This window comes from Ornithorhynchus anatinus, chromosome 16 (assembly GCF_004115215.2).
Source record: "Ornithorhynchus anatinus isolate Pmale09 chromosome 16, mOrnAna1.pri.v4, whole genome shotgun sequence".
NCBI classification, from domain to species: domain Eukaryota; kingdom Metazoa; phylum Chordata; class Mammalia; order Monotremata; family Ornithorhynchidae; genus Ornithorhynchus; species Ornithorhynchus anatinus.
Window position 1 is genome coordinate 14,607,749 of NC_041743.1, and position 27,370 is coordinate 14,635,118.

The window sequence follows — 27,370 nt, forward strand, 5'->3', positions numbered from 1 at the left end:
CACGGAGCTTATCGTATTTTTAACTGATGTTAAAATATAATTTTTAACTGATGTTAAAAATAATAGTTCGTGTACTGCCTCTCCTATCATCTTTGCCCTGTCAGCCATGTTCCTCCTAGGCCAGGAAGTCCTCTAAATGAGACAATAAGCAATATGGAACTATTAATAATAATTACAATAATCATGGTACTTGTTAAGCGCTTATTATGCCCGGAGCACTGTTCTAAACTCTGGGATAGGTATGAGTTAATCAAGTTGGACACAGTCCCTGTCCCACATGGGGCTCACACTCTTAATCCCCATTTTGCTGATGAGGTAACTGTGGCCCAGAGAGGTTATGTTCCCTACCTAACGTTGCACAGCAGACGTATAGCAGCTCATCTGGTGACTCCCACACAAGACTTTTAGAATTCCTACTTATTTTTCCAAGTACCACCCCCATGGATGTTCACAGTGAGAATTCCTCAGAGGTCATCGGAATGAAATACAATTCAAAAATCTGCCTTTGGGTATAATTTACCTAATCACTACTAGTGAGCCATGACAGTGAGGTGGAAGTCTAGCATTTTTCCAGAATTCTATCTAGGAATTAGTTTAGGGCTATTTTATTCATTTTTCATAATCTAATCCATTCATTTGACTAGAGTATCTGAAAGATTAAAATAGTTTTGTGCAGTGAATGGATAAAAACACTGAAACTCGCAATTGTACATGGGATAAGAAGAGGGACAGTCACCAGTGATACGGTGAAACTATTCCATTAAAAGTTCAGAGCATTCAGGGATTTGTGAAAGCAAAATTCATTCTTTCATTTATTCTCTTATTTCCTGGATTTCTAAGACTGCGCTGTAACTGTTAAATAGGTTCTTGGCACTAGTCCAACAAAGCATCATTAATTACAGTGTGAAATCCTTTTGATTGATGTCTCAACTGAGGGCCATCTGCTTATTATCTCATTAATAAAATGCCTAATGTTTAAAGATGAATGTTTAGTAAAACGATCCTATTTGAAATAGTTATGGTGCAAGACGACACTAATGTTTCCAAGCACGTGATGAACAAAAGCCACAGACTAGCCTGGATTCAAGAAATATGCGTAACTTTTTTCCGGTAACATTAAAGTTTTCCTAAACCGCGGTCTCTTCACTTCTCATACATTTAGACTTCGATTAGGGAGAGGGAGGGATTGAGAGGAATGCCTCTCCTCCCAAACTATTAAAGGTGGGAGATTAAACTTGATCTTAATCCTCTCACACTGCTCTAGCCCCCAAATAAACAGTGATAATAAAAGCAGTATTTATTAAGCCCAATATTGTATTAAACACTGAGGTACACACAGATAATCAGCCATAATAATAATAATAATGGTATTTGTTAAGCGCTTACTATGTGCAAAGCACTGTTCTAAGCACTGGGGGATACAAGGTGATCAGGTTGTCCCACGTGGGGCTCATAGTCTTCATCCCCATTTTACAGATGAGGGAATTGAGGCACAGAGAAGTGAAATGACTTGCCCAAAGTCACACAACGGAGAAGCGGCGGAGCCGGAATTAGAACCCATGACCTCTGACTCCCAAGCCCGGGCTCTTTCCACTGAGCCATGCTGCTTCCCTGTGACACAGCCCCTGTCTCACATAGGGCTACTGGGCTAATCAATAAATCAATTTGTCTCCATCTCTAGGCTGTAAACTCCTTGTTGGCAGGGAACATGTCTTTCAACTCTGTCGTATTGTACTTCCCCAGGTGCTTAAGTACAGTCCTCTTCACATGACAGGTGTTCAATAAATACCACTGACTGATATATTTTCCGCAATCCAGGCCCTTTCCCTCTACATATATATCAGAGTGGCATCTGATTGCTTTATATCATTAATGATATAATTGATTCATCCATCTTAGCGAGTTGGGTGAGTCATTCATCCAACACAATGGTACTCAATGATATTTATTGAGTGCTTACTATGTGCAGAGTACTGTAATATTAAATAATAATGATGACATTTGTTAAGCATTTACTATGTGCAAAGCACTGTTTTAAGCGCTGGGGGAGATACAAGGTGATCAGGTTGTCCCACGTGGGGCTCACAGTCCTAATCCCCATTTTCCAGATGAGGTAACCGAGGCCCAGAGAAGTTAAGTGACTTGTCCAAAGTCATACGGCTGACAAGCGGCGGAGCCGGGATTAGAACCCATGACCTCTGACTCCCAAACCCGTGCTCTTTCCACTGAGCCAGGTTGCTTCTAAGAACTTATTCATCAACGTCACAAGAGATGTCCCTGAATGGCATTAGGATAACAAAACAAAAGTTGTTGGGAAAGTTGAAATAGGGGAATGAAAGCATGAAAAATAGGAAAATCCTAGCCAATGCCGCATCTCATCCCCACTTCTTCCTCCTCAGTTCCCCCCCCCTTTACTTTCTCTTCTTCCACCCCACCATCAGCCCCTCGGCCCCAGTAGATACTGGTGAGGGGGAAAAAGATATTTTGCTGGGGGTGGAGGAAGAAGAGTTATTTTAACTAAGAAAGGCAAACTTTCTGATTTAGCCATTTGGTTCAATTTTACATTTTATTCATTGCTTTTAAATTGGGGAGAAATTGAGCAAGAAAACAAAGCAGAAAATTGGACAAGGATTAGCCCTAGACATTGTATGAGAAGTAGGGTGGGAAAGGGAGAGAGAATGAGAAAGTGGAAGACGGAGCCAACGGATAGTGGACGGGGGCAATGGGGAAAGGGCAGAAGACACTAAATTAGGCAAGTATTCAGCAGTCACCCAGAAGAAGCCTGAGGTTTCGGGACCCAACTCATCTCTAAATTGTTCTCTCCAAGTTCATAGGCGGGTACAGCTTATCTTCTCCATCAGATAGTATTGATTAAGTTCCTACGTGCTTGAACTACTAGCAAAACAAGTTAAACAGAAATGGCACTTGCCCTTTTGGAGTTTACAGATAATTCTGACATGGCCCTGAACAAACATGTAGAAGGATGACTGTGAAAAGGGTCAGAAACTTAGTTTACCAAATGACTTAGAGTCAACCAGCCTCACCCTCTCCTTCCTATCCCCCTCATCTCCCCACCATCGGGCTTGGGTTGCCCAAAAACCATTAAGAGAGGGAGTCTAAACTCATTCATTCATTCAATCGTATTTACTGAGCACTTACTGTGTGCAAATCACTGTACTAGGCGCTTGGAGAGCACGATATAACAGCATACAGACACATTCTTGCCCAAAACGAGCTCACAGTCTAGAGCGACAGCATTTTCTAGGGTGGGTGGTATTTGAGTATTAGAAACCTTGTAACTCAACCCTTCTGTCCCTTTGAGAAGTGCCTGTTTCCTTTGCTCTCTCTTACCCAGGCTGTGAGATTTCTCCAAGTACCCATCACCCCCACATCACATTTTCCACTGGCATCCTCCTCTACTGGACCGCCATGTTGCCTCTCTGGGATCCCACCCTGGGATCCCTCTACATATTTTATTTTGTTTCTTTTGGGGAAATTTTCCTTCTGAAAAAGTTGTATGAGTATCTTTAAACAAAAGCGTGGTACGAGGAGGATTTATCATTTAATTGCAGGCATTTATTGCTTGTCAGGCATTAAGAAGCCACCTACAAATATATTATTATGTAGTCTTTTAAGACAGACTGGCTATACTTGATAATGTAAAATAAGATCTCTAGCCTATATTTGATTATTTAGAGTGGCATTTCTATTAAGGAACAACATTGAGTTATTAGCTGCAATGAAGCTATTTTCATTCTCTTCATCTTATAAAAGTTTTCTCTTTGAAAGACTAACAGCAAATCTTATTTTGTTTTTAGCTAGCCATTTGTTTGATATTTTTAAATGCCCTTTTTGTTATATGCTCCTCTCATCTGCTCAGTTTTATTTTGGGGTGTCTTCTTTTTTACCTCCAAGTGATCATCCCATTTAAAAAAATTACATATTGACCTATTTTTCATTAGCTTCTTTTGAAAGATTTAATGAAAATTGATTTTACTCTGATTAAACATCTCCAATTGCTCTCCTTCTGGCCTACTTTTCGAAGAATAATACATTTCCAGAAATGGAAATATTGTGGAGGCAGGGAGGGGAAATGACTTCCTCAGCACCATTTTGTCAAGAGAGCCTGAACGATAGTAGAGTGAAACAAACTAATTTTGGGAGTGTGGAAGGAGCAAGAATAGTGGGATGACAAACCCTGCTGTTCTGCTTAATCTACTTAGTAATAAAATGGCCACCACAGACAATCCAAAGCAATGGTGTGATGAAAGTGACTTTGATCATGTTTGTTTTGTTCGTTTGCTTATTGTTTTATGGTATTTGTTATGTGTTAACTATGTGTCAGGCAACATACTAAGCCCTTGGCAGATAAGATAAGTAGGGTAGACATAGTCCATGTCCACCTAACCCATGGGATCACAGTTTTAATACCCATTTTGTAGATGATTTTGATTTTGAGAAGCAGCGTGGCCTAGTGGCAAGAGCATGGGTTTGGGAATCGGAGGACATGGGTTCTAATCCAGCCTTTGCCATATGTATCCTGTGTGATCTTGGGCAAGTCACTTCACTTCTCTGGGCCTCAGTTACCTTTCTGTAAAATGGGGATTGAGACAGTGAATCCCACATGGGGCAGGGACTGTGTCCAGCCCAATGTGCTTGTATCCACCCCAGTGCTTAGTACTGTGCCTGGCACGTAGTCAGAGCTTAACCAAATACCATAATTATTAACAAATGTCATCATTATTTTAGAACACAATATGGGGAGTCCTTGGAGAATGCAGATGACACATTGAATTTTGCTCCTTCCAACACAGTGTGCCTCACCTCTTCAGTGCTGACAAGCAGTGTGGCCAAGTGGAAAGATTACAGGCCTGAGAATCAGGGGACTGGGTTCTAATCCAGGTTCTGCCACTTGACAGTTGTGTGACCTTAGGCAAGTCATTGAACTTATCTGGGCCTCAGTTGTTTTTTAATGAAAACGGGAATTCAGTACCCAGTCCCCCTTCTATTTAGATATCTCTAAATAGAAGAGATGATCTCATATCTACCCCAGTGCTTAGTACAAAATTTGGCACATATAATGGTTTAACCTCTACCAGTATCATTATTTTTATCATTATTATTAACATTATCATCTTCACCCTTGAGAAGTTGCATGTTAACCAAAATCCATTTCCTCTTCTTTGGAAAGGATTTATGAAAATACAATGTAAGATAAATTTCTGTGCAGAAACAATTAGCCCCTCCTCATAGGCTGTGTCCCCTATCCACAATTTCAGGGTAATTTGATGTGCTTTTCCAGCATATTTCCAAGATTTGATCTCTGCCTCCTCCTCGTCTCCTGATGACTTATCATCCGTTTGACATACCTAATAATGATAATAATAATAATGGTTCATGGTAAGCACTTATTTATTCATTCATTCAATAGCATTTATTGAGCACTCACTGTGTTCCAGGTACTGTACTAAGGGGGAGGAGACAAGAAAATGAGGATGGACGCAGTCCCTGTCCTACAATAGGCACACAGTCTCAACCCCCATTTTATAAATGAGGTAACTGTGGCACAGGAAATAATAATGAATAATAATGATAATTGTGGTATTTGTTAAGCACTTACTCTGTGTCAGGCATTGTACTAAGTAAGCGCTGGGGTAGTCAGAGGTCATGGGTTCGAATCCCACTCTGCCACCTGTCAGCTGTGTGACTGTGGGCAAGTCACTTAACTTCTCTGTGCCTCAGTTACTTCATCTGTAAAATGGGGATGAAGACTGTGAGCCCCACGTGGGACAACCTGATCACCTTGTATCCCCCAGCGCTTAGAACAGTGCTCTGCACATAGTAAATGCTTAACAAATACCAACATTATTATTATTCGATACAAATTGGGTTGGAGACAGTCCCTTGACCCACATGGGGCTCACATTAAGCACTGGGGTGGATACAAGTTAATCAGGTTGGACATAGTCTCTGTCTGGCAAGGGGCTCACAATCTTACTCCCCATTTTACAGATGAGGTCACTGAGGCATAGAGAAGTAAAGTGACATGCCCAGGAGCACACAGCAGACAAGAGGCAGAACCAGGAGTGACTCCCAGGCCTGTGCTCTATCCACTACTCCAATACCTCTGCCTACAGAGAAATCAATTTCTCATTCTTGGTTTGTTTCTTCAAGATACTACACTGTTTGCTTTCCTTTCCAAGAGGACATGGCATAGGCTCAGTTCAACATGGAATAAAGAGACATTGGTCTTTCACTGATTACTGTAGAAAATTTTTTGTCACTCACACATTAAGCAATCCAAGCATCTCAGACCTGTAAAGCGTGAACCCTGAAATCCATTTCCCAAAAGATCATTATGCAATCTTATTTTTACTTAAACCTTATTTTCAAAATTAAAACTATCCAAGTTTCATTTCTAAAGCCTCCATCTATTTGACTTTCTCTGAACCTTTACTTCCCCCATCTTATGGGTGTATTAAGAAAAAGGAAAGGAAGAATTGGAGGGAAAATGCTAGGAATCAATATTAAACACCTCTGTTCTAAGCATTACAACTAGCCAGTGTTAATTTTGCTTTCACGTCATGAAGTCATACCCCTGGCTCATGATGTAGGTGTTTTTGCTCGATCAAATATAAGGGATTCAAATGTTTCAATATTTTTAAAAGACCTTGGCTCAATCTTCATGTGAAAAACTGCGATGCATGAGACTATTAGAATGATTTGTATACACACCACCAATAAAAATAAGTATTCAATTCCAATAGATGTGCTGACTAAAAATACAGCCTTTACATCTAAATATCTTTTTTTTTTTCCTTATAGGGGATGTATTTCAGAATTTGAATTCACAAGGTTCATTTTTCAGGAAGGACTGGCTTGGAATGGTAAGTCAACTGTCAACCTAGTTTTTCTGGAAGAATGATTGTTTTTTACTCAAAAGAAAAAGAACCTGGAACTTCTTCCTGAATTATCTTTTTTTGAGGTGCTCTGCATTCAAAGATCTGTTTGAAGGTTTTGGATAATACTTTTGTTCCTCATTTCAGAACATGGACAATTCCAGCCTTAAACAACAACCAGGTCACCTGAACCAACAAAGCTTGAAATAAATCTTTTACAGTATCACCCGAAGGCAACTCTGGAGTTGATAAGTTTCGGGAATAATCTCTCTCTCTCTCTAGGTTTTAGAAGGCTTCCACAGTGGACTGACAATTTTGCTCAGGCGCCATTAATCGGGTGGACTCCTTCAAGATGATTCCATAGAAGACTGGTTTATTGTGCCTTCTGTTCTTTCTGAGTATTTAAATTACAATTTTGCCCAACTTTCAGATCAGGAGGCTCTAGACTGTAAACTGGGCGGGGAACATGTCCGTTATAATGTTGTGTTGTAGTCTCCAAGACTTAGTACAGTGCTCTGCACAAAGTAAGCACTCAATAAATACAACTGATTGATTGATTGATTGAGGCAGCACCGTGAAAGAAGGAGGTAGGACTTTTGTCCAGAGGTGACCACCGGAAGAGACTGCAGAGACGGAGTCTGTTTGAAGATAGGCGTGGATTGCGGGGGCGGGGAATGGACGAGACCTCTTCCTCATCCATTCATTCAGTCGATCACATTTATTGAGTGCTTACTGTGTGCAGAGCACTGTACTAAGCACTAAGTACGATGTAACAGTAAACAGACCATTCCCTGTCCACAAAGAGCTCACATTCTAGTGGGAGTGGGGGAAGAGAAACGCCTATATAAATAAATGAATTACAGATATGTTTGTAAGTGCTGTGGGGTTGGGGGGTGGGTGAATAAAGGGAGTGAGTCAGGGTGATGCAGAAGAGAGTGGGAGAAGAGAAAACAGGGGCTTAGTCAGGGAAGGCATCTTGGAGAAGATGGGCCTTCAAAAAGGCTTTGCAGGAGGGGCCGGGGGGGACTCCTTGTCTGTTGGATTTGAGGAGGGAGGGCATTCCTGGCCAGATGGAAGGTGTGAGTGAGGGGTCAGCGGGAGCCAGACCTCTAAGCTGAGCCCTTGCATGGAGAGCTGCTGCTGATGCACCCAAGGCCGCAGGAGGAGAGGGAGACGGGGTCCTCACGGTGGGATAGAAATAGCTGCAGGAGCATCTCAAACTACAAGAGGGCCGTCTGGATTTCCACAGCCACCCTGAACAGCCCGCCAAGGATATGGGATGAGGGGCGGGCCCCAGTTTTCTAAGTTGCCCCAATTTTCTAAGAACGATTAGTCTTTCAAAAAAGGGTCTGGGAAACCAGGTCATTTTCATGGCAACTTACATTGAAATATATATGAAATCATTTGACGCATATAAAATGTAAAGCAACAAGGCTGTAAAAAGTGGTTAAAAGTCATTTTTAGAAAAAAAATAAAAACTTCCTTTCCCAGTTTTATTAGGTTTAAAGGAAATGTAGAATGGGCAAAATATCCTGTCTTGCTCTTCAGTTGGAAATCGTTATTCTTCCTACTGTACAAATTAGGCAGAAGGTCAAAGAGAAGTAAAATAAGATTTATCCAGTGGGTCTGTTTGACAACATGAGGTAAAGTGACCTAGAAAATACCGGTCCCACCAGATTGCTACATGGAGCAATCCGGACACCAAAGTGCCATCCTAAAACCAACAGGTGCACAGCCTTGCAGCTGACATACCTTATAAAAGTGCACATCACTGATCTTCCAGGCATGACTTTGAAACCCAATATAGGCGTTCAGTCAGCTTTCCCCCTCCCACCTAACCTCACTCCACTCCCTATCCAATTCAGCCCACACACTTGACATCTCCCCACTCCTCAAGAACCTGCAGGGGTTGCCCATCCACCTCTGCATCGAACAGAAACTCCTTCCCATTGGCTTTAAAGCACTCAATCAGCTTGCCCCACTTCTACCTTACTTCTGTGATTTAATAATATTAATAATAATTGCCTACTACAACCCAGTTCCCACCCTTTCCCTCCTAAACCCCAACACCAGTACCTCTATCTCTTCTTTCTTGCCACTGACTCCTTGACCATGTCATTGTTCTGGAGTGGAATTCCCCTCCCCTTCACATATAACAGACCAATCGCTCTCCCCACCTTCAAAGCCTTACAGATGGATGCACTTCTCTACCATCAACTTATTTACTGTGCCTTGATCTCTCTCGCTGTTGATGACTTGCTCATCTCTTCCCTCTGGCTTGGAACTCCTCCTCCTGTTATATCTAACAGAACATCCACTCTCCCCATCGTCTAAACCTTTCTAAAAATCACACCTCTTCTGGGAAGCCTTCCTTGATTATTCCCTCTCATCTCTGCACCATATTCTCTCTCCCTTCTGTATTTCCTATGGCTCTGGGGCTCTCCAGCCTGGAAAGCCCTCCCTCTTCAAATCGGCCAAACAATCACACTTCCCCCTTTCAAAGCCTTACTGAAGGCTCACCTCCTCCAAGAGGCCTTCCCAGGTTTAGCCTCCCCTTTTCCTCAGCTCCCCCTTCCCTTCGTGTGGTTCCAACTCACTCCCTATACTCTACCCCCATCTCCCCACTCCACAATACTTGTATATATATGCACATATTTACAATTCTATTCACATATTAATGCTAAATTGTACTTTCCAAGTGCTTAGTACAGTGCTCTGCACACAGTAAGCGCTCAATAAATACAACTGAGTGAATGAATGCCTGTTTTCTCATTTTGATGTGTATATATCTATAATTCTATTTATGTAAATTGATGCCTATTTACTTGTTTTGATGTCTGTCTCCCCACTTGTAAGCCTGGTGTGGGCAGGGATTGTTTCTCTTTACTGAGGAATTGTACTTTCCAAGTGCTTAGTACAGTGCTCTGCACCCAGTAGGTGCTCAATAAATATGATTGAATGAATAAATCTCTTTGAGTTGCTGCTTCCCTCTAATTTATTGTAATGTTTATCTCCCCTGTGAGATTGCAAGGTTCAAGACAGCAGGGATCGTGTCTTCCAACTCTACTACAGTAGTACTAATAATATTTATTAAGCATTTATTGTGTGCAGAGCTCTCTACCAAACGCTGGGAGAGAATACATTCTTGTACTCTTCCAAGAATGTAGTACAGTGCTCTGCCCACAGTAAGCGATCAATAAATATTGGTTGATTAACTGAGTTAATCTTTACCATTTCGATCTCTTCCATCCTGTTAGGTCCTGTAGAGTTGTCTCTATATATACAGATACATCCAGTGTTCCTTAGTGTTCCTGTTAGGAGTACTATAAGTACTAATAATGTCAGTAATAGTAATATTAATAGTATTTAATAAGTGTTTATGGTGTGCAGAGAACCATACTAAGCACTGGAAGGGAATAAACAGGAGGAAATTAGACACAGTCCCTGTCTGTTGAAAGTCTCACAGTCTAGTACAGTGCAAGTATGGAGAAGCAGCGTGGGCTAGTGGCTATAACACAGGCCTGGGAGTAGAAGGACCTGAGTTCTAATCCTGCCTCTAATCCTGACACCCTCATTTGTCTGCTGTGTGACCTTAGTCAATGCACTTAACTTCTATGCACCTCAGTTACCTCATCTATAACGTGGAGATTAAGATTGCAAACCCTACGGTAAATGGATTGAGTCCAACTTAATTATCTTGTATTTACCCCCAGTGCTTAGTACAGAGCCTGGCACTTAGTAAGTGCTTAACAAATATCATTAAAAAAAAGATGGAGCTCCCAGTAAAATCATATCAAGAATACTTATCTGAGCTTAACTGAACCTTCCCTTAATACTTAGAGCTAAACTGCAATCAGAAAGTTAATAAGTTCCCTCATGTGGCTTGAAAATAAAAGTTGCTAAAGTTTGCCCCTTGGGAGATGAATGAGATTCATTGATGTTCAACTGTTAAGCCACAGGTGGTTTACTTCATTCCCAATGTTCAATTTTCTACCTCCACAGCACTCTCTCTAGACTGTGAGCTTATCGTGGGCAGGGAAAGTGTCTATGGATGCTGTACTCTCCCAAGTGCTTAGTACAGTGCTCTGCACACAGGAGGTACTCAGTAACTAGCATCGATTCACTGATTGAAGTGCTTAGTACAGTGCTTTGCACAGTTAGCACTCAATAAATTTGATTCATTGTTCCCAAAAGTCACCTTTAGCAGATTTGTATAGATCAGTCTATTCCACTCATTTAGTAGTTATGGCATTTCCTGAGCACATTTAGTAGTTATGGCATTTCCTGAGCACAAAATAATCAGATTGGACACCATCCCTGTTGTACTGAGGGCTGATAAATCTAAGGCAGAGAGCAGACATTTCAACCCCATTTTTCAAATGAGAAAATTGAGGCTCAGAGAGGAGGTGATATGCACGGAGACCCAGCAGACCTGGTTGATCAAACCTGGGTTTCTCAACTCCCAGTTCCCTGCTCTTTACCTTAGATCACACTGCCTCCTAGTTTTTTACTCATTTTTTTTTTTTGCTTTAATTCATGCCATTTGCAGATGCATGCATGCAGTTTTTCATCTCTGTGACATTATCAATTCTTTCTAAAAAATGTTACTAAGTGCATCCTGGCTTGGAAGACTAAAAGGATGGGATTCAGTTCTAAAAACAACTCTTTCATTGATTGATTTTAGAGGAATTTTTTTTTTCCTGTAGCCCACTTTTGCATTAATATGATCACTTATAGAAAAATCACTGTAGGAGCTAACATGCTTGGGTAATGTCGGTATTATTGATGTAATCAACAATGGTAGAAAATGGAATTGAGCAGCCTTAGGCTGAGAGAGATAGGCTAGGACATATAAACTGGAAGTGGCACTTGAGAAGATTGGCGATTTGTTGGAATTTTATCACCACGGTAGGAATAGCTGAAGTTAAGAAGGATCTGACCCCTCAAAATTCATTTCAAAATGATTCCTGGACCTACTTCAGATTAGAGCTTCGGAGATCAGCTCGACATTGATAGAGGTCAAGGGATCGTCTATACCTGGCAACAAGAAACCAAAGGAATTTATTTGAAGATTATATAATCCTCAGGATTGCACAAGGGTTTTATCTGAAATATGTTCTTTCAGATGGCCCGTTGCAACCACAAGAAAATGATGACCTTGGAAAGTGGAGGATTAATCTTTCGCCTTGAAATGACTGCTTTAGGAGATGAATATTTGCTTAACATTTCTTATTCCACCTCATGGATATATCGAACGAATCTTGAAAAAAAAAACTAAAGTAGAAGATTTGTTGTACAAGCACATGTGGAGTACCACACTTGAAATAATTCCGGGATAGTAATCATTAGTTATGTAACTTTAAAAACTACAATGACGTGAGAGAAAATATTTTAGGAGGTATTTGTGGAACTCGGCAATTCGCAGTGCAAATTATTTTGTTAAAATATCACAGATGTTATACTCCACAATAAAACACTAGTTCTCATCAATATTATGAGTCCAGTTTTAAAAAATAATTCACCTGAATATTATAGATAAAAATCTTACCATGATAGAAATATAGAAGATTGCCAACATCTGTAAGTACTGGTTTAGCCCCAACTGCTTTTTTGTTTTTTTTTTTTTTATTTTATGGCATTTGTTAAGTGCTTACTATGTGCCGCACTCATACTAAGTTCTAGATTAGATAGAAGTTTATCAGATTAGACACAGTCCATAGTCCTCCTGTGGCTCACAATCTTAATCTCCAATTTACAGATCAGGTAACTGCAGCACAGAGAAATTAAGTGACTTGCCCCAGAACACACAGAAGGCAAGTGGTGGAGCCAGGATCAGACCTCACGTTCTTTTGATTGAAGGCCCGTGTTCCATCCACTAGGTCAGGTTGTTTCCAAAGGCGTGACAGGTGTTAATATTTTTTTTATTTTATTTTTTGCTACAATTTGTGATTTTTCCTGTTACCTTTAGCTCCAGGAGGCCTGTGATTATCGCTGTGCTCCACAGTTGCTGCTGAAGTAGGGACATTTTGGGGTAAGGCCTAGTGCATTCAAAGATTGCCCTGGAATAGTGTCCTGTAATGCTCAGATTTTAAACCCCACAGGCCTGGGGACCTTCCAGGGTTCAGCTAGCTAGTCTGTTCTCTAAAAATAGACTGTTGTAACTTGAAAAATTGGAAAATGACCGCTCCCCTCTGTGACTGCACTCTCTCAAGTTAGTGAATTACTGACAGGCAGAGTACCATTATCACTAGCAATAGTACTGACTCGTTTAAGGATTTAAATCAATCCATGAATCAATCGTATTTACTGAGCGCCTATTTTGTGCAGAGGACTGTCCTAAATTCTTGGAAGAGAACAATATGCCAATATAATAGAGGTGGGAGACATGTTCGTAGCCCGTGATGAGACAGATGGATGGAGAGTAACCTCTCTGAGGCTCAGTTTCCTCTCCTGAAAAAGAGGGATGAAATATTCACTCTCTGCTTCAGATTATGAGTCCCATGCACAGTCATTGAACACGTTGTAAAGAAAGTCTAGGAATGTCTCTTTCTGCTTTAGAATATATTTCTAATTTAAAGCCAAGGGTGACCACAGTCCTGAATCCCTCTGCTAGGAACTCTTTAGCAGCTCCTGTGGGGAAAAGCTATTGCTGGCCATTCTCCTTGCTGACCTTCAGCTTTCCTGGTTGAGACCAACTTCTAATTTATTCCCTGCAGGGGTCTTAAAAATAACGACACTGTTCCCTCCTTTCTGCTCCAACATTTAAGAAGGAATATGACCTTAGAAGGATGATGACGACAGTGGTATTTGTTAAACGCTTACTTTGTGTCAAGCACTGCTCTAAGTGCTGAGGTATATACAAGCAAATCAGGTTGGACATAGTCCCTGTCCCATACGGGGCGCACAGTCTAAATTCCCATTTTGCAGATGAGGTAACTGGGGCCCAGAGAAGTTAAGTAACTTGTCCAAAGTCACACAGGAGACGTGTTTAAGCTGGGATTCGAACCCAGATCCTTCTGACTCACAGGCTCATGCTCTATCTCCTCGGGCCACACTGCTTCTCTTCTGACCCCTTGCTAAAACTGAATTGCTTGGCTCCCCACCCAAATCTTCCACTGCACACCAGCTTGCACCCTTTTTTCCCCTATAGCTAACATACTCACCATACTTGAAAATGTCTGTCTCCCCTCTCACACCCTCCCCCTTCACTCCCACAGATCTCATTTCTCCCCATCTTCAAAGCCCTTCAGACTGATATCCACTTTACATTCTTCCAGCTGCCACATTGGGATTTCCATATCACCAAAGCACTTAGTCTCCCCCTCCTCTCAGTGATAAATGAATAAATGGATATATATATATATACATACATATATATATATATGTGTGTGTATATATATATATATATATATATATGGAGAGAGAGAGAGAGAGAGAGAGAGAGAGAGAGAGAGAGAGAAGCAGCATGGCTTGGTGGAAAGAGCCTGGGCTTGGGAGTCAGAGGTAATTGGTTCTATTCCCTGTTCTGTCACTTAATAATAATAATAATAATAATAATGTTGGTATTTGTTAAGCGCTTACTATGTGCCGAGCACTGTTCTAAGCGCTGGGGTAGACATAGGGGAATCAGGTTGTCCCACGTGGGGCTCACAGTCTTAATCCCCATTTTACAGATGAGGGAACTGAGGCACAGAGAAGTTAAGTGACTTGCCCACAGTCACACTTGTCGGCTGTGTGACTTTGGGCAAGTCACTAAACAGCTCTGTGCCTCAATTACCTCATCTGAAAAATGGGGATTAAATCTGTGAGCCCCACATGGGACAACTTGCTGAACTGTCTTCTACCCCAGAGATTTGAACAGTGCTTGGCACATAGTAAGTGCTTAACAAATATCATCAGTATTATCATTATTATTATAATGTGCAGTGAATAAGAGGAGATAGAACACTCCCTCACCAAAACCTGGTCACAGAAAGACAAGATCAATCAATTGTATTTATTGAGTGTTAACTGTGTGAAAGGCACTTTCCTAAGTGTTTGGGAGAGCATAACACGGCAATATAACAGACACATTCCCTGTGAGATATAGTACATCTGCTCAGCGGTCCACATGCTCTCATGATAGAAAACCTCCACCAAAACTAGGGTATTTGTATTCTTTTCACAGCTCATCCACTTGAGAGACTGTGCGATAGCTATTAAAATAGTTAATTGAACGATCAAAATGAAGACAGTTCTTTCATGAATTGTCGATCATGTTCACCTTACCTATGGAGTATTTGAGGAAAGGGAGTCCCAAGGCCTTGCTGAAGCTTTCCAAGCCACAAAAGGTTTAATTTCTAATCTTTTTTTTTTTGGTCTTGGTGAATGGATTTCTGCAGACATTCCATAAACAGAGAATAATTTATCTTCCAGGCCAGTTCTTCTAGAGGGGCTCTGACCCCATCAATTCCATCCCACTTATCAGCCAGAAACATTTTATTCATTTCCCTGAATTTGGTCCTGACATTAATATTTTCACATGAAAACCACAACCTTTTGTCCCGGCAAAGTCAATATATCATTCTTCTTCCCCTAAATTTGTCACCTTTCTTTGAAGAGAGCAACACTTTTCAGTAATATGGTTAATAAGGAATCTTTGCATCATTCCCGTAGGGCACGGAAGCTCATGTTCCAAAATGAAGGGTTTTTATTTTTTAAATCAATGGTCTCACCCTTGGGAAGATGAAAGATTACTCTATCTGTCTACCTTGTTATTGCTTTTAGAAATGTAGATGCTTCAAGGGATGCATCCTGAATCAATCTGAACCTACCCCAGCACTTAGTACGATGCCTGGCACATAGTAATCGCTTAACAGGTACCATTAAAAAAAAACTCAACAGCAATTCATTCTGTAATAATGATAATAATAATAATAATAATGGTGATGGTATTTTTCAAGCACTTACTACGTGTCAGGCACTGTACTAAGCATTGAGATGGATACCAGCAAATTGGGTTAGACACAGTTCCTGTCCCAAGAGGGGCTCACAGTCCTAATCCCCATTTTACAAATGAGGGAACTGAGGTCCAGAGATGTGAAGTGCCCAAGGTCACACAGAAGACAAGTGTAATAGAAAGAGAGCGAACTGACCACCTAAATTAGGGAGAAGCCTTTAGTAATAATCATAATGATAATGATATTTATGAAGCACTTACTATTTGTCAAGCACTGTTCTAAACACTGTGTTAGATACACTTTAATTAGGCTGGATGCAGTCCCTGTCCCACAAGGGGCTCACAGTCTAAATAGGAGGGAGAATAGGTATTGAATATCCCTTTACAGAACAGGAAACCGAGGCACAGAGACTGAAATATTTCCAAAGTCACACAACAGGCAAATGGCAGAGCTGGGATTAGAACCCAAGTTCTCTGACTCCCAGGCCTGTGCTCTCTTCACTAGGCCAGGCGGCCTTTTTTGGTTGAAGTTGTAGCATTTATGGAGGGTCTATTGCCTTATTTTCTGAGCTTGCCATTGATTTAGTGTGATCCTCTTAGAAATCCATTTTTTACAATCCTTGTGGCTAGGTCAACCAGTCTGGCAGCAGCTCTTTAAAAAAATCAGTTTTAAGACAAGCCAAAAAACAGAGTAGAGTTGATAATATTGGACTTAACCGAGGACATTTTTCGCCATTATCATCTAGATAAACTTGGCATGCCAGACCGCTGCTCGGCCCGACTTTTGTCAGAGGGACAATTTAACAGTGTGTTAATTAGAAGGAAATGATAGGTCCCGGAGACTAGATCCCCTTTGGGAATTAGTTTCTCTGCTCTGTTATCAAATGTGAGATATCAGATAACGTTACAATATTACCACTGTATAGTTAAGATAATGATTCTGGGCCACGTAGGTGGCCTTTCCTAATGAATGCGATCCAAATATCTAGTATCATTATCGAGAGCTCTTTGTGGACAAGGAAAGTGTCTACCAACTCTGTTATATTGTTATATTCTACTCTCCTAAATGTTTAGCACAGTGCTCTGTAGACAGTAAGCGCTCAATAAACATGATTGATTGATTAGTGGACTGATAGCATCAACACTGCTTATTCATCTTCTCTTCAGCAGCTTCTGAGCAAAGAGCAGTGTATCCCATCTCCAGTTTGTATTTGTTGAGCCTCCTCACACAAACTGGACTGAGCAAACTCTGGGATTCAGATCATCACTCCCATTGGCAATTCTCATCATCCCTACGGCTCAGATATTTCAACTCTTTCCCTTCCTGCATCATCATCATCATCATCATCATCATCTTCAGTGGTCCTTATTGAGCATCTACTATGTGCAGAGCATTGTATTATGTGCTTGGGAAAATACAATGCAGCAGACTTGGTTAGACATATTGCCTGCCCACTTCGAGCTCATATAAAACTCTCTTGGAAGTGCAAACGTGACTTTTCTTAGGTTAACAGAGAAAAAGAGCTGTGGAGCAGGACAGAGGTATTTCATGATCAATTCATTAATCTAAATTCAAGCAGCCAAAAGTCAAACAGCTTCAACCACAGCCTTGTTAGCATTCTAAAACATTAGCAAGATTAGAATTACTATTATTCTTCTATGGTAATGGAGGCTATAATTTAAAGGACAGAAGTAGCATCAGTAGGTAATCACATCTCTGAAGGGATTTGAAAGGCCTGATACTAATCAGAGCACAAAACCCAACCCTTATGGCCATAATTCTAAATATGGAGGCCCTCTCCAACACTTTCTTTGGGATCTCTCCTTCATCTGGTGATCTAGCTTTCCTTAGAGCTGCACTAGCCAGTGTTTTATTGGGCCAGCTCATAAGGGCTGGGCTTTTCACAAAGAGGTGACTGTTTTCAGTGCAGTGGTTACTGTCTTGGCATTATTTCATAATATATTTTAACACCACTTCTTTGGCTTTACTTATTGCTACTTGGCATAAAGTTGAGTAGGGAAATTTGGCAAGAGAGGTTCAAAGAACTGAAGGCCAAGAGAAAACAGCAGTTCCTTAACCTTCTCCCCGACAAAAAAACACACAGAACTATCACTAATATCACCAGGACATGGTATAGGGCAGAAATCAAGTACAGCTGCACAATGCAGATGTTTTGAGGATGTTTTTATGTGAAAGCTTAGAGGGGAAAATAGGAATAACATGGAAACACACACACGTACAACTTTAAGATCAAAGTCACTCTCCAGTGAACAAGATAATTGACAATTAAAACCACAATTTCTTTTAACGAATGACTGCCATATAAAATCTATGAAACCTCTAGAATTATAAAACTTTCAGATTATAACGGCTGTTTCGGTTTCAGAGTCAAACGAGAGAAATAGAAAGAGACACACGCGCACACAAGACGGAAAAGCAGCGGGACCTATTGGGAGAGCATAGACCTGGGAGTCAGGAGGCCTGGATTCTAGTCTCGGCTCCTACACTTTCTTTCTGTGGAACTTTGGGGAAGTCATCTATCTTCCTTATGCCTCAGTTTCCTCATCTTCAGAATGGGAATGAAATAGCAGGTCTTCCTCCCCCTTAGACTGTGGGCCTGTGAAGAACTGTGATTGTGCCTGATCTGCATGGGGCTTAGTACAGTGCTTGGCACAAAATAAGTGCTTGACAACTACCACAATGATGAGCATTATTAGAGAGAGAAAGAGAATAAGAAGACAATCTTCATCCATTCATCTGAACCACAGTTGGGATGATGCTTGAGTAGCTGGGAAGCTACTAACCGAGGAGCATCAGCCAGACATATTGCAATTTCATCATATCATGTGGACCACATGCTGAACAACCAACTCCTCCACTGCCTCCATTGACATCTCATCCCAAATTGGCACACTCTTTCTTGGCCGTTGGAAGCTTCCAGACCCTTGGTTCCAACTCTCCAGTTCACCATAATATTGCAAATCTTCTCTGTCTTCACTAGTCCCCATACCTCCCACCAGCACGAACAGTGAGATCCTAACTGGACATGTCTTCATGGCGCTCTGTTCTTACATTTTGCAATGGTCCTGCTTCTTCCCTGAGGTAGAGATCTCCTACAGTCTTCGATGCCAAAACTACATGGATGGCTGGTTGGGTAGGAACAGTCAGAGAAGGAGCCCTGGGAAGAGACTAGTCAGAGGAAAAACACGGGGAATGGACTGTTTTCACCATTTTCTAAACCAAAAAAAAAAACTTTCACTACTGGGCAACTGCTTGTCTCAAGCCTTCCAGGCATACCAGAAGCACAACACGACCCTTATGTCTCCTTCCAAATAGCCACATTTTGCCACAAATGTTAGTGTGCAATGATGGTCTTATACAGAATAATTCATTCAGTGGGTATATCCACACCATGACTAACACTAACCACCACTAAATATGGAATGGGTCCTCACCCACAGCCATTCAAGAATGGGACCCCATTCTGGTTTTCTTGTGATTTCTTTTCTTCTTAGAACTGTTTCTGTGATTTTCTGAAAATCTAGCAATGAAAGCTGGTGGCAGCTATTACCACCCAGAAATGGATATAATTAGGCATTTTTTGCAACCCTGAATATTCTAAATCTCTATGATCTAGGTGGCAAAGAAACATTACATAAAAACATATTTATGCTCCTTTATGGTGCTTCCTCATTGCCTATGTTTGTCTTTCACTGGTTATGTAAGAATCTTAAATATAGCCCGATTCCCAGTGAGCCGCAGGATGCATTCAAAAAGTTTTATTTTTAAGTATGAGCTGCCCAATAGGGAAGCAACATCCCTTGTTGGGGAGGGAGATTTATGTTCATCGGCTAGTGGATCATGGGTAGTCTCTACTTGAAGTTTGTTTTGTCTTTTCTATGACTCCAATGCCCAGAGCATCAGGACTCCCGATTTTGTGTTAATTACATTTCATGAGCATCCACAGGGTCCCATTAGTACCTAGCAGAATGTCCTGACCCACTTTCTCAAACTCCCATCTCTCAAGAGCTGATTCAGGAAGGCCATTTGAGTCAGAGTGCTGCCAGGTTGAATCTGTTTCCAGCCCTTGAAAGGAGTGACAGGGATTCATTTCCCTCCAACAGCATCGCCCCCACCTTGAAACGTCCGAGGGAGGCGGTAGCCATGACTTAGTAACCTCGATAGAATCCCTCAATCGTTTGTATTTTGAACCGACTTAGGGCCTCTGGGGAGACAAGTCGCTTGTCGTCTAGGGACTCCTGTCTGTGCTGGAGGATTTGTAGAGATTGCCAATTATTATTATTATTTCTATCATTATTGTTATTGCTGTACTTGTTGACCACTGACCATGTGCCAAACACTCTACTACGTGAGGAGGAGAATCAAGAAAATGAGGTTGGACACAGTCCCTGGCACATATGGAGTTTAAAGTCTGAGTAAGAGGGAGTAAGATTTATCTCTAATTTGCACATGAAGAAACTGAGGCAGAGAAAAGTAAAGTAACTGGACCAAGGTGCCACTGAAGGCAAGTGATGGAACCAGAATTAGAATCCAGGACTTTTGATTTCCAGGCCAGTGCTCTTTTCACCGAGTCATATTGCTTCCGAACATAAACCTGTGAATAGGCAGAGTGTTCATATTCTCACCTAATTTAAATTTCCACTTCCTCTGATGGCTCCATGTCCCAGACAAGTCACAGAGTTTAGTGACTCAGAATATAGCCAGTGACCTCAGAGCCCCCCTGAATCTGGCACTTGGGATGGATGATCATTCCAAATTCAGTTTATGGGGCTAATAAATCAGTCATATTTACTGAGCATTTACTGTGTGCAGAATACTCTTGGAAGAGTCCAATACAACAGAGTTGGTAGACCTGCTCCCTGCCAGCAAGGAGCTGACAGTCTAGAGGGGAGCAATCAGTGGTATATATTGAGCATTTCCCAATGACTTGTGGCTGTACTAAGCACTTGTCTTGTCACATAGAAGTTAATACTCATTTCCATCCCTAGACAATGCTAAATCTCAGGTGAACTCTGGCGAGGCAGCACAGCCTAGTGGAAAGAGCGTGGGCCGGGGAGCCGGGGGAGCTGCACTCTAACCCCGTCTCTGCCACTTGGCCGCTGAGACCTCAGGCAAATCACTTAACCTCGCTGTGCCTTGTTTCCCTCATCTGCAAAATGAGGATTCCATAACTGCTATCCCTCCTAATAATAATAATAATAATGTTGGTATTTGTTAAGTGACTTGCCCACAGTCACACAGCTAACAAGTGGCAGAGCCGGGATTCAAACCCATGACCTCTGACTCCCAAGCATGGGCTCTTTCCAGTGAGCCACGCTGCTTCTCTACTTAAACTGTGTGTCCTGTGCGGGACCAGATTATCGTGGATCTAACCCAGCACTGGGTAAGATGCTTAGCACATTCATTCATTCATTCATTCATTCATTCATTCAGTTGGATTTATTCAGTGCTTACTGTGTGCAGAGCACTGTCCTAAGCACTTGGAAAGTACAATTCAATGATAAAGAGAGACAATCCCTGCCCGCACCAAGCTTACAGTCTAGAAGCACATAGTGCTTAGTAAACACTGCAATTATTATTACAACTGGGAGTCAATTGCTGAGGGCAATCAAGCATGGCAAGCAGTGCTTGGCACATGGCACTTAAGGAATAATAATTATAATAATAAACTTTGTAAGGAACAAGAAAAAGTACACACTGCCGACAGTAAATCTGTCAAATCAAGATGGGACAACTTTTTCATATGCGATGTGGCCAGGAATGTAGGTCCCACATGGATGTTTTTCAGTCAGACTCTCACAGGTGAACATTATAAGTGGTTTCATTATAATTATTATTAATAATTAAAGCAATGAAAACCATAATAGTGATATATGTTAAACACTCACTATACATTAATGCCTGTTCTAGATCCCGGTGTAGGGACATGATAATCTGGTTAGACACTATCCCTGTTCCACATAGACGTCCCAGTTTAAGAGGAAGGGAAAACCAGTATTGAGTCCCCATTTTACAAATGAGGAAACTCAAGCACAGAACATTTAAGTGACTTTCCCAGGGTCTCTCGACAGGCAAGAAGCAGAGCCTGGATTAGAACCCAGATCAATTGAACACCCCCAGACCAGAGAGCTTTCCCCTAAGCCATAATACAAAGGATAGCAATAGACTTATGTGCTAAGTCCATGGGAGAATATAATAAGAAATGTGTTCCCTCTCCTCAAGGAGCTTACAATGCAAGAGCGTAAACACAACATTTTTTCAGGTAGGGAAAGCAGGAGGAAGAACAAGATAAAACTGCAAGCTGTAAAAATACTCAAAATGAGACAGCTGAAAGAAGAATTGAATGTACACAAAAACGTATAAATAAATTATACGAAAAAACTAAAATATTCTTGTAAACTTGAGAGACTGTAAGTTAGCTCACTGTTGGCGGGGAACATGTCTAGCAACCCTGTTGTATCGTCCTCTCTCATGTTATGCACAAAATAAGCACTGGATAAATATGATTGATTAATGGACTGATTGAGGTTAAATTCACCACTAAGTCAGCAGAATGGTTTCCTGTATTCACCCACCTTCTCCGTGACTAACAAACAAGTTGATGGTAACTTCTCTCATACAGATTTGCCCAGGAGGTTTTGCTGGTCCTGCTCTGAGTGGCATCAGCAAGAGGAATAAGAGAAAGTCCTAATTAATCCTCATCTCCTACTTCTGCTGGGGTGTCCATTTCTAGGGGAACATGTCAATTAAATCTGTTCTATTGCGTTCCCCCAGGCAATTAGTACAGTGCTCCACACAGAGTAAACATTCACAATAAATACAGTTGATCGATAGGAAAAGCTAAGGGGCCTAGAATCCATTGCCCTGAAAAAGAGAAGAACCACACACAGAAAGATGTTATCATGCAATGACCCCAAAGATTTCCCATTAAGGAAGAATGTGACAGCAGATCTTTCTCCATTTTGATTCACGATAGAAAGTGTGTGACCATAAAGTCAAATGCTTGATGTTTCGGGGAGCTGAGCTGGAGAGGGTCCCCAGCAAATTCAAGTTCAGCAACATTTATCTGCACACGAATAAAGTCATTTACTGATCTGTTTGTCAGCACAGTTCCTTTTCCTGGTAAATAATGAATGAGTGTTTAGGATCATCACCCTACCTAGAATGTGTCAACCTAAATAAAAGGAGAAGGTTGACACTTGGATGTTAACAGAGAGCGGAATAGTCACACCACTGAACATCCCCCTGACTAAAATGCCATTTGGGTATGGTTTCTTGATCTTAATCAGTACTACCTGAAAAACAAAGGAGTCAATCAACGATCCTTGAACTGTCCAAACTTGATGTTAATTTAGAAATCCATCAGAGAAATATATGATACTAACAGGTGTCCGATCTTCTATAAGAACCTCCTCGATAAAATGGGTCAGGAAATTGTAGTACATTGTAGAGGGGGAGAAAGGCATTGATATAAATAAATTGCAGATGTGTATAGAAGTGCTGTGGGGCTAGGAGCGGGGATTAATAAAGCTGAGAAGTCACAGTTAAACAGAAGGAAGTGGGAGAAGGGCAAAGGAGGGCATAGTCAGGGAAGGCCTCTTGGAGGAAATGGGCCTGATTGAGGGCTTTAAAGACAAAGGTGAAGAGGTTCCATTTGATGCAGAGGTGGATGGGCAACCACTGGAGGTTCTTGAGGAAATTTTTGTAGAAAAATGATCCAGGTGGCAGAGTGAAGTATGAACTGGAGTGGGGAGAAACAGGAAGCAGGGAGGTCAGAAAGGAGGCTGATATAGTAATCAAGGAAGGATAGGATAAGTGATTGGAATAACGTAGTACCAGTTTGGATGGAGGGAAAGGGTGGATTATAGCAATATTGTGAAAGTCAAACAGACAGGTTTTAGTGATGGATTGAGTATGTGGGTTGAAGGAGTGAAAGGTGTCAAGGTTACGGGCTGTGAGAAAGATGGTGGTGCCATCTACTATGATGGAAATATGGCACGAAGGACAGGGTTTGGGTGGGAAGATAGGAAGTTCTGTTTTAGACACGATAGGCTTGAGATGATGGGAGGACATCCAAGCAGAGATGACTTGAAGGCAGGAGGAAATGCAAGACTTCAGAGAGGGAGTGAGATCAGGGCTGGGGATGACTATTTGTGTATCAACCCTAGAGGTGGGAATTGAAACCGTGTGAGCAAATGAGTTCTCCAAGAGTGGGTGTAGATGGAGACTAGAAGGGGACCCAGAACTGAACCTTGAGGAAGGGATCCCCACAGCTGGGGGTGTTCAATGAATCAGAGCTCAGTTCTGGATCCCCGAGAATGAGCAGCCAGGGAAATAGGAGGAGAACCAGGAGAGGACAGTGCCAGTGAAGCCGAGATTGGATCTTTCCAAGAAAAGGGGGAGATCGCAAGTGTTGAAGGCAGCTGAGAGGTCGACGCTATCATTACCGCTACTATTTGCACATTGGTTAGTTCATCCTCAAGATAGTGTGATATCAGTGAAGCCTAACAGAAAACTGCAGTTCATCGTCACTGTCTCAGTCTTGGCTTGTACCAAGAACTAGCGCTTGGCAGTTTGGAGTCTGGAGAGCAAGAGGGAGGAAGCAGGGGGGGGGGAATGTGTGTCTTTGGAGTGCCGTCACCCACGAGTAGAAATCCTTAAATCATTATGGCTATTCTTGGTCTTTAGAAGATGCTCTGAGTCTGCCGAGTTCAAAAAATTTCTTGAACAATTGGAAGAAGCTCCTATTCGAATACCAGCAAATCATTCAGTGGTATTTATTGAGAGCTTACTAAGTGTTCCAGGCTCCTTGTTATATGTTCTCACAGTTCACATGAGTCTTAATGCATCAGGTTAAAAATGATGCTATCAAGGCCAGAATAATTTCTATAAAGAAAAAGAGGTATTGAGATGTTAGTGTAAATGTTTATGCTCATTCTGATCAAATGTGTCAACTTTCTCCAACCTAGCAAAGTAGAAAAGCTGCATATGGGGGAATAACAGCTTTTTCCCAATAAAGGAAAAATGAATGACAATTTGACACACACTTACAAATTAAGACATTGTTCTTGTCACATTTCAATGGGAAATCAGTCATATAAGTCCTGAATAATGCATGAAGAACTCTGAGACCAAATATATCTCCAAGCCTCTTAGGAAAATCCTGCTAACAGTTGAAGATTTTCACCGTCCAGTCTTCAAAACAATGGCATGTAAAGAATCTTGTGAAAAATTACAATACCTTTTTGAGGTAATAGTAGAACAAATCCAAATTCGCAAGTGGATACTGTATTAAGTTTCTCTACTATTGGGGTATTATCTAATCGAACCAGAAAGTTTCAAACAATTCAACAAGTACTTCTGGGGTAGTTTCCTTTATTTTTAAGGGACAGGTTTAGTTTGATTTTTTTTCCCTTTTTGGCTATTATGCAAATGTTAAAGACTCTTCCTTATTATCCAAATGGAAAATTGGAAAATTTGCTTTTCTGAAAGGCTTGGTGGATTTATTATCCAACTTTCCAAAGCCTGTCCTCACAAAAATATACATTCTAATTTCAGAACTAAACTCAACGCTTTTGATGTTCAAGGCCCACCTCTTTATATTTTGGAAATGTAGGGCAGATTGTTCCATAGATTACTAAATGGGAGTAACATTTACCTGCCTCGGCCAAGATCGCTGGTGGTGAAAGAATGTGAATTGAGCTCAGCCCTGTCATGTGGACTTTTCTTTTTGTGGCCCGGAGAATGATCACTTACAAGTTGTTGATATTTCAAGGACAGCACTATCTCTCTTTTGCTTGAACTAGTAAAAGACCTGGGCTGAGAAATTCAGATCTTCCCAGTTTATAAATCAATGAAGTGTTGAATAAAAGTGATATATTTTCCCCTTAACACCCCGCAACCATTTGTAAGATTTCCAACCTTACTTAGACATTCTAGTCTCATGAGTCCTTTGGTTTTACTTTTCTACTTGTACAAGAAACAACTCTGATGATTTCTTCCTTGGATGTAAAAAGAATAAAAAGGGCTCCAAATCAATAGGCCAGCAAAATTAGCTGTTTTGCAAGCCCTGTTATCTCGGTAATGAACTGGTATTGATTTAAGTGACTTAAAACATCCTTTATTGCAAACATATTCAATGTCATTTCTTTTTCAAGAGACCACTCAGTTATATAATCAAATAAACTTGTATAGACGTGCAGCACTAATGATCTTTCTTAATAAGAATATTCCTCTTCTGACTGTACCTCAGGGCACCAAGTTAAAGAACTGAGCTGTACAAGTAACTACTCACCTTATTTTTAAGGAAACCAACCTTGTTGGGTGTGGCTTCCGCAAGATTCAGATTTTCCTGACCATTTGACCATGTTGACCATTATTTCTTGAGAAACATTCATTCATTCATTCAATCGTATTTTTTGAGCACTAACTGTGTGCAACGTGCTGTACTAAGCGCTTGGGAGAATACAATGCAACAGACACATTCCTTGCCTACAATGAGCTCACAGTCTAGAGGGGGAGACAGACAATAATATAAAGAAATTACAGATATATCCATATGTGCCATGGGGTTGGGAGGGAGGATGAATGAAGGGAGGAAGTCAGGGAGAGTCAGAAGAGAGTGGGAGGAGGAGGAGGAGGGCGTAGAAACAGCATGGCCCAGTGGAAATAACACAGCCCTGAGAGTCAGAAGGACCTGGGTTCTAATTCTGGCTTCACTTCTTGTGTGCCATGTGACCTTGAGCAAGTTGCTTAACTTCTCTGTGCCTCAGTTACCTCATCTTTAAAATGGGGATTAAGACTGTGAGCCCCACGTGGGACATTGACTGTGTCCAAGATGATAAGCTTGTATCTACTCCAGCTATTAGTGCAGTGCCTGGCACGTAGTAAGTGCTTAACAAATACCATAAAAAAGCGGGATGAGAAAGGTAAGGGTAAGGTTACATTTATTTACTTCTACACATATACAGTGTGCTGCCTTTTTTTCCTTCCACCACTGAGGATATTTCTTCCAGGATATGCAAATCTGTTGGTTTGGGGTTTTTTTAAGAAATTGAGAGGCAGATTGTGGAGGCAAAGGGATATTCCAACCGGAAAACTACTGGATCCTTTGCCTGGGCCATATATGGCTGTGAGGCCTCAGCCAGTCAGCTTCACAATCTCTTTCAATGACAAACCAACTCAACATCAGTCGGCAAGGTAAGGCTACCTATTTTACCACCTGTCTCTTCCAACTAGATTGTAAACTCCTTGGGAATCATATCCACTTGTGCTTTTGTACTGCCCTAAGGATCAGATAAATTCCTGTGCGTGAAAGTCCATTTTCATGTCCCTCGGTATGGAATTTGTTAAACACTTACTATGTTCCCAACATTGTACTAAGCATTGGGGGAGATACTCTGTCTCTGTCAGGTTGGACAGAGTCCCTGTGCCATAATGGGACTTGCAATTTAAGTAGGAGGGAGGATATGTATTAAAATGTCATTTTCTTGATGAGGAAACTGAAGCACA

The 27,370-nt window shown here is 41.3% G+C and overlaps 1 long non-coding RNA gene across 1 annotated transcript in view; it reads left to right on the forward strand.

Annotated features, from left to right (window-relative positions):
- Nucleotides 1–7,656, forward strand: part of LOC114817461 — a 153,081-nt gene extending 145,425 nt beyond the window's left edge. The window contains exons 3-4 of the long non-coding RNA XR_003765320.2: nt 6,826–6,887; nt 7,047–7,656. This is a non-coding gene — a long non-coding RNA (uncharacterized LOC114817461). The remainder of the gene's footprint in view (nt 1–6,825; nt 6,888–7,046) is intronic.
- Nucleotides 7,657–27,370: the final 19,714 nt, after the last annotated feature.